Source organism: Ochlerotatus camptorhynchus, unplaced genomic scaffold (genome assembly GCF_037179485.1).
Source record: "Ochlerotatus camptorhynchus isolate MF236.1 unplaced genomic scaffold, CSIRO-AGI_Acam_v1.1 ptg000073l, whole genome shotgun sequence".
NCBI lineage: Eukaryota > Metazoa > Arthropoda > Insecta > Diptera > Culicidae > Ochlerotatus > Ochlerotatus camptorhynchus.
The window spans coordinates 486,650-493,504 of NW_027040563.1; positions in this window are offsets into that span (position 1 = coordinate 486,650).

The window sequence follows — 6,855 nt, forward strand, 5'->3', positions numbered from 1 at the left end:
ATTGATTTTATACGAGTTTAAAAAATAACATACCTCCAATTTTTTCATATTATTGAGAATAACATACGCCCTTTCAAATGCTGCAAAAAAACTTTCTTTTTGTTTGCCCCAACCAGAGATATTACCATTTGAAAAATGCATATTTTTAGTATACAAACGTCAATAACTCTTGATCGGCGAAAGGTATTGACAGGCTTTGTGCAGCAAAAATTTGCGCCTTTTTAATATCTAAAAGTTATCTCAAGACACCTTTGCTGAGAAATTCGAAATAAGAAAAATAGAGCAAAAAAACTGTTTTTTTAAGAGCCACCCTAACTCAATTCAAGAAAATAGCTCTAAATCGGCCAATTTAAGAGATACAAAAAAGTTATTTTCAACAAAGTTGCTTGAAATTAGCTCAGCTATAACTTTGCCGAAAAATGTATACCTTAATTTATTCAAACAAAAAAGTTAGATTTTTGATTTTAATGATAATAGGAACCACCCTAGAATTCATTGTCATAAAAATGAGGGCCTAACTATAAAGAACAACTTTGTAGAAGAGACTTTTAGTCTAAAGTTTCAATTTCAGGCTCAAAACATATCATTCCAGCTAAATCTGCATTCTGTACCACTGTGCATTGTCGTTCACAACAGAAACAGCACCAGTCAGGGCCAAGATTGCGAATTGTTGAAAATGTTATTACAACGTGATTTCCAATTCAAATGAGTCCCGGAGAGTGATTCTTGAACTAGGGACGACAACGACGACTACGACGACGATGATGATAAGATGAACTGATGAATCGAGGTTTGGTTTTTCTTGATGGGCTGTTTCCACTGGGGAACTAGGGAGGAAGGGGGAGGGGGCTTGGGGGTGAATGCAATCATTTGTGACTAGCAAGTAGTTGTCTTGAAGGACGGCGATAGTTATGGTGAGGGTGAGTTATGGTTATGCCAATGGTTTATTGATTGATGACATCTGGACCGGTTCGTGCGATAAGCCACGGTTGGCCTGCTGACTGACTGCTGGTAACACATTTCCTGACAACCAGGAGTTGCCAGATTACTGTTTTAAGGATTATTAAAGCACATATTTTGTGATAGTATTCTTAATAGGTGGCTCCAGGTGTCATACAATGGGAGGGCTCAATCCCAATGGGAGCGATTCGTTTGATTATGATATAGCGGAAGAGTGTTAGGTATGGCACAAGTGTTCCCTTAATTGGCCATACGACCTAAATCAAGTTCAAAGAAAGATATTTGATATTTTGCAACGTTGAGAGCAACATTTGGACTAAGTTTCCTATTGAAGAAATTTTGGTTTAATTTAAATTTTCGAAGTTTTAGATGGTAAGGCCAATAAAAAGACCACTACTGCCATAACTGGTACACTTCCCCTATACTTAAATTTATAATTAGTTCGGAATATCACAACTTATGTTAAGCCGCAGATCTTCAAAAATGTCAACGTCTTATAGAATCGAGTTTTTGCAGAAATCTTATTTGGTTTCGATCTATGTTTTGGCATATTAAGCATAAACCAAGAGGTAATGTACTTCACGTGTACCGGCAGTTCCAAGAGTGTTATCACACTGAATTTTTTGTTTGTATAATGATATGTTTGGCAACCCGGTTAATTTGACAGTTCACATGTTTTGTTTTGAAGAAACAAAACAACAAGCAGTGGAGTCCTATCCCATATCCTAACTCTCGATGAACATTTCAAATGGTCCTATCTGCTTTGATCGACTCTCTTCATCGACTTTCTCTTTCGATAACCACGCCTGCGCAAATGCATCTGGTGCTATTTTTTCCACACAGTTTGATAGCAGAAGTTCCTATCTTGTGTTTAGAACGTTGAACACAGCAGGGAATGCTTTTGAAGTTGAGTTATTAATGGAAGAGACAGTCGATTAAGAGAATCGATCAAAGCAGATAGGACCATTTGAAATGTTCATCGAGAGTTAGGATCTGGGATAGGATTCCACTGCTTGTTGTGCAGATGCAGATAGGAGCTTTTGAAATGTTTATCTAGAACTGTCATGACTCTCGGTTCATTGCTCCCAAACTCTCGCGGAAAAGGACTACACTGAATCTAATAAGCAACGGCCCTCGGCCATCGAATTGAAGCGTTCTCCGGGGGAGGCACTTCCAATTTTCGACAGGACAATAACTTCTACTGGGTTGGAGTATTATGAGGACTCGGATGAACCACAGGTGACGGTGGTAAGTAGTCGAAACGAGCGTGAATCATCAGAGGAAACTGGTCCAGATGCTCTTCAGATTCTGATGAACGCTTCCGGGAGGAGCTTCTCCCGAAAGCTATCCACTCTGTCAAAGTTGCGGCGCCAGCGTTCTAGTGGGTGTTTCAACCGGAATCAGACTTCCCTGGTGGAGGTGGGGTTTGATATGTCCACACGGTCAGTCAGTCCAACGGTCGGACAAATGAAGAGAAGTATGATGTCTTTGACGAAAAGCAGTGCCGGCCAGAGAACACCTGTAAAAGCTGTGGCGCTGCCCAAGCAACACGCAAGTTATATCTCAATTTATATAACCTTTAAATAACTGGATTTGGTTTTAAACAAGTTCACTCAACATAATTGCATGAAATTGTGTTACTTGTGTGTCGTTGATAGGAAAGCAAACACCTATGTAACCAAACATGGTTCGAGTGATCATCGAAGGCGAATTCATCGATGTCAGTTACGATGAGGAACGATGAACAACGAAGTGGTGAAGTGCAACGGAATCAAACATGGCAAACGACCACTGATAAAACTGCTACGGCCAGATGGTGGCCTTTGTATGGACACCGATTCCCTTACGACCTTCTGTGCTGCTCGGATTCCATGACCACTTCGTACCTCATAGAGTTAGAAAAACTGCGTTCGGTTGACCGAACTGCTCCAATCGCTGGACACCATGGAAAACACCGATCACTTTACATTTCACCGGGACTTTTTCTCCGCCAAGCCTATAAATATTCTATGTCAAGCGCTGGGTTACAAGGGTCGTGTCCGAGAGTTAAACCTATCCTTCCACCAACGCACCGATGTTGACTTTCAGGAGCCCACCTTCAAGCCCAACAACTGACTAATCAACATCTTACAATTCCACTTAACCTCCTTTAGCTGTGATTTCAGCTCCATCTTTAATCTCCCCGCCCCAAAACGATATACCAACGTCTTCAGCGTTCCCTTCTCTTCCTCCTTCAGGGTCTCACTCTTCCCACTAACCAACTCACTATTCACATTTCAAATTGGCATTATGACCAGTAGCAGTCCCTTCATGGTCATCTTTTTAATTAGCTTCCGGAACGATGCCACTCCCTTCCCAATTTTCGATCAAACTGTTCTGAAACACCAAAGCCTTCCGCATCAGATGCTTAAAGAGTTTGATCATCTTGAGCGGAGGTTCTCCGATCTCAAAGTCTTCCGGTAGCGAATCCAGCATCATCCGGAAGAATTCCAGTATCACCCCCAGATTACAGTTGTACTTAGCAACGGTCATCGCCTCCCTAGTAGCACGCTTGTCACAAATCAATTGTAGAAACTTATATACGACTTATTTCAGTCATAAACAAGTTGCTGTAACTTATTGTGATGAAAGTGTGCTACTCGGGCTTGATGACCTCGCTCATCCCGCAAGCATACCGCGTTGACTTTTGACTGGTTTTTAGCTAATGTTTTGTAAAACTTTGCCGGAAATTCACACCTGAAGTAATGAAACCAAAAATTGGATTGTGTCAACAACAATGATTAACATTTTGACACATGCGCAGAGCAGGCCTGTGTTGCCAGTAGCTATAAATATCATTAAAATTTCTAATCATGGATGTCAATGAAGGTGCCCAGATGTGCCCATTTGTAGTTTCGGCACACTGTGCGGAGTGACCAACCCCTAGGCATAACCCGTACTTTACTTTTCTTTTTCGTATGGATTTTTATACAATTTAAAATATTTCTACTACCGATTATTTCTAAATAAATGTTTTTACCTTCCCATATATCAAGGTTGAACACGAACAAACCCGAACACGAAAATCTTGTTGGAGTTTAAAAATACGTTGTTGTAAAAATTGTAAGACCATTGTTTCAGTCTTCCTTCTTACCATAGACCATTGCTCGAACTTTTCCCACTTGTTGGGTTTCTTCTTCTTATTCGTGTTTCAAGCTTAATGCTGATCGCATTTTAGCTTATTGCGTGTTCTCAACTTAGTGTTCTTGATGCACATCCACAGTTATTAATTGAGAGCTTTCGATGCCTGTACCATTTTTGCATTGGTATAATTGTGTAGCAAATACAATCATGCTCTATACCTAGGGAAGTCGAACAATTTTCCAACCCGAAAAATTCCTAGACCGGTCCGGGAATCGAACCCAGCCACCTCCAGCATGGTCTTGCTTTGTAGCTGTGCCTTTACCGACTGAGCTAAGGGAGGCCCCCCTTGTTGGGCTGCCAAATTCAGTTTTCACTTGAAATCCTTCAGGTCAATTGCAGTTACACCCTTTTTCTCCAGTATGTGCTTCACAATTGACCAGTATCCCTCAACTGGCATTAGTTCCGGAGTATTAGCCGGATTGGTAAATGATCGGAAAATTTTCAGTTTACTGAACTGTTATGGCAATGTATTTCACCGAGGATTTTAAGTGTGCATATGAAATTTGACTTCATTCAAGTTGTTTGCAGGTTGACGACGTGTCAGTTCTGTGTGCCAAATGTAATCAGTTGCCGTTTTTATCATGGTTGGTTGTTGGAAATATTCCATTTCTCCGGGGCATCGGAACAATATGACCGTGGACTTTCAATAAGACCCCTACTGGCCGATTTCTGCTAAATCATTAAGCTTGATGTGTTGCACGACGGGTTTTAGTTCTTGTTGGAAATCGGCCACTTCACCGAGGGCACCGAAACATATTCGGGAGGGCCAATGTGACCGTGAACTCTAAACAAGGCCATTACCGGTCAAGTTTTGAAAAATTATGAAGTTTGATATGTCCCACGACGGGTTTGGTTTTTGTCGATAATTGGCCACTTGCTCGGGGGTATCTAAACATGGAGGGATCGTGTGACCGTGGACTGTCAATAAGGCCATTACCGTCCAAGTTTTGTAAAATCATGAAGTTTGAAGTGTCGCACGACGCGTTTTTGTTGAGAATTGGCCACTTCCTTGGGGGCATCAGAACATCCCCGGGAGGGCTAGTGTGACCATGTTTTGTCAATAAATTCAGTACCAGCCAAGTTTTGTAAAATCATGAAGATTGATGCGTCACACGACGGGTTTTGGTTCTTGTCGAGAATTGGCCACTTCTCCAGGGGTATCGGAAAATACCGGGAGGGCTAGTGTGACCCTGGACTGGCAATAAGGTCATTACCGGCCCAGTTTTTGTAAAATCATGAAATTTGATATCCCACACGACAGGTTTTAGTTCTTGTCGAGAATTGGCCAGTTTCCTGGGTGCATCGGAACATGCCCGAGAGGGCTAGTGTGACCATGTACTGTCCAAACCAAGTACCACCCGAGTTTTGTAAATTCATAAAGTTTGATATGCCGCACGACAGGTTTTGGTTATTGTCGAAAATTGGTAGCTTCCCCAGGAGCACCTAAAAATGCCCGGGAGGCAAGCAAATTGTGCCGAAATTAGATTCGGCACAGCTTGGGCACATGCATCGGCACACCTTTGGTACAATCTTGTAGGCATTGGATTGTTGTAAATAAAATGGGAGCACTGTTGGACAACTGTCATTTAAGTTGTTCACAGCATTACGGGCTGTTTGACTGTATATTCACGAACATCCTCTTATTGAATATTCCAGAGGAACTCAAACCAGCAGTTCACTTCTCGGTTCACTTATAGATTTAAATTCGAAATGTAGGTTCTAGAGTGGGCTCAAGATAAAGAGGCAGTTAACTAGACCCTATTAGTACCCTTAATTCAAATAATGCTGCAACTCACACAAAACAAACCTCAGACGTCCCTAGAGTTCTGAAGGAGGCTTCAGAAACCAGTTTCTTACCTAGCTCCTTCCAATCGAAATTGTTACCCGTAATTAAAACTTATTATTACTCATAACTAAATGAACGGGTGAAAATAATATATAGCATGATGAAAGAAACTTGGGCTATTTTCAGCCTCCGGATTAATACTTAACCATACCTCTAAATTAACCTCATTGAGTGGAACTCACCAAGGTGAAAAGTCAAAACGAGTCCAGTTCTTTCTCTTCCCCTTTGCTTCAGTGGCGTGCTCTAAAGTGAACCCTACACGATTGCTTTTATTGACAATAATCGTATTGTCAATACATTGTATATTGACGTCAATACATCGAGATTGACAATACTTCTGAATTCACATCATCAATAGTATTGTCAATAATTCCTCTTCGCGTCAATATATTGATGCGTGTGGGGTTTGCTTAAGAACAGAGCCAGAGTGTGTATTGGTTTCAGTATGCGTTTATTTCTTGCTTCGTGACGCAAATGGAAAAAAGGGGAAGCTCGTAGATATGGAGTGGATTCGTGTTAGTGACATCTACCTGTGTTTTTTTTTTATACAGGGTGAATCTGCTCCCAGACATCTGAGAAGATAACTCAGGGTGTGGGGATGTGAGAAGTAGCGCTCCCGACCCACTAAACCTTACCCTGTGCTCTTGGCCCTTGCCCTCCCCGGAACCGCCCGAAAGCATTACATCATGGGAGGGGGCCGGTTGCGCTATGGCGCATCACACTAGTGGTGTGTCACAGACGTGACAGTGAGCAGCTGTGTAGGGCCTTCCTCTTATCGCTCGCTGTTAATTGTTCGCCTGAGTTCTAGAGCAGACGTGATAGCCAGCCAACTGTCCACGGCAGGACAGGACAGATGTGACCGCTTA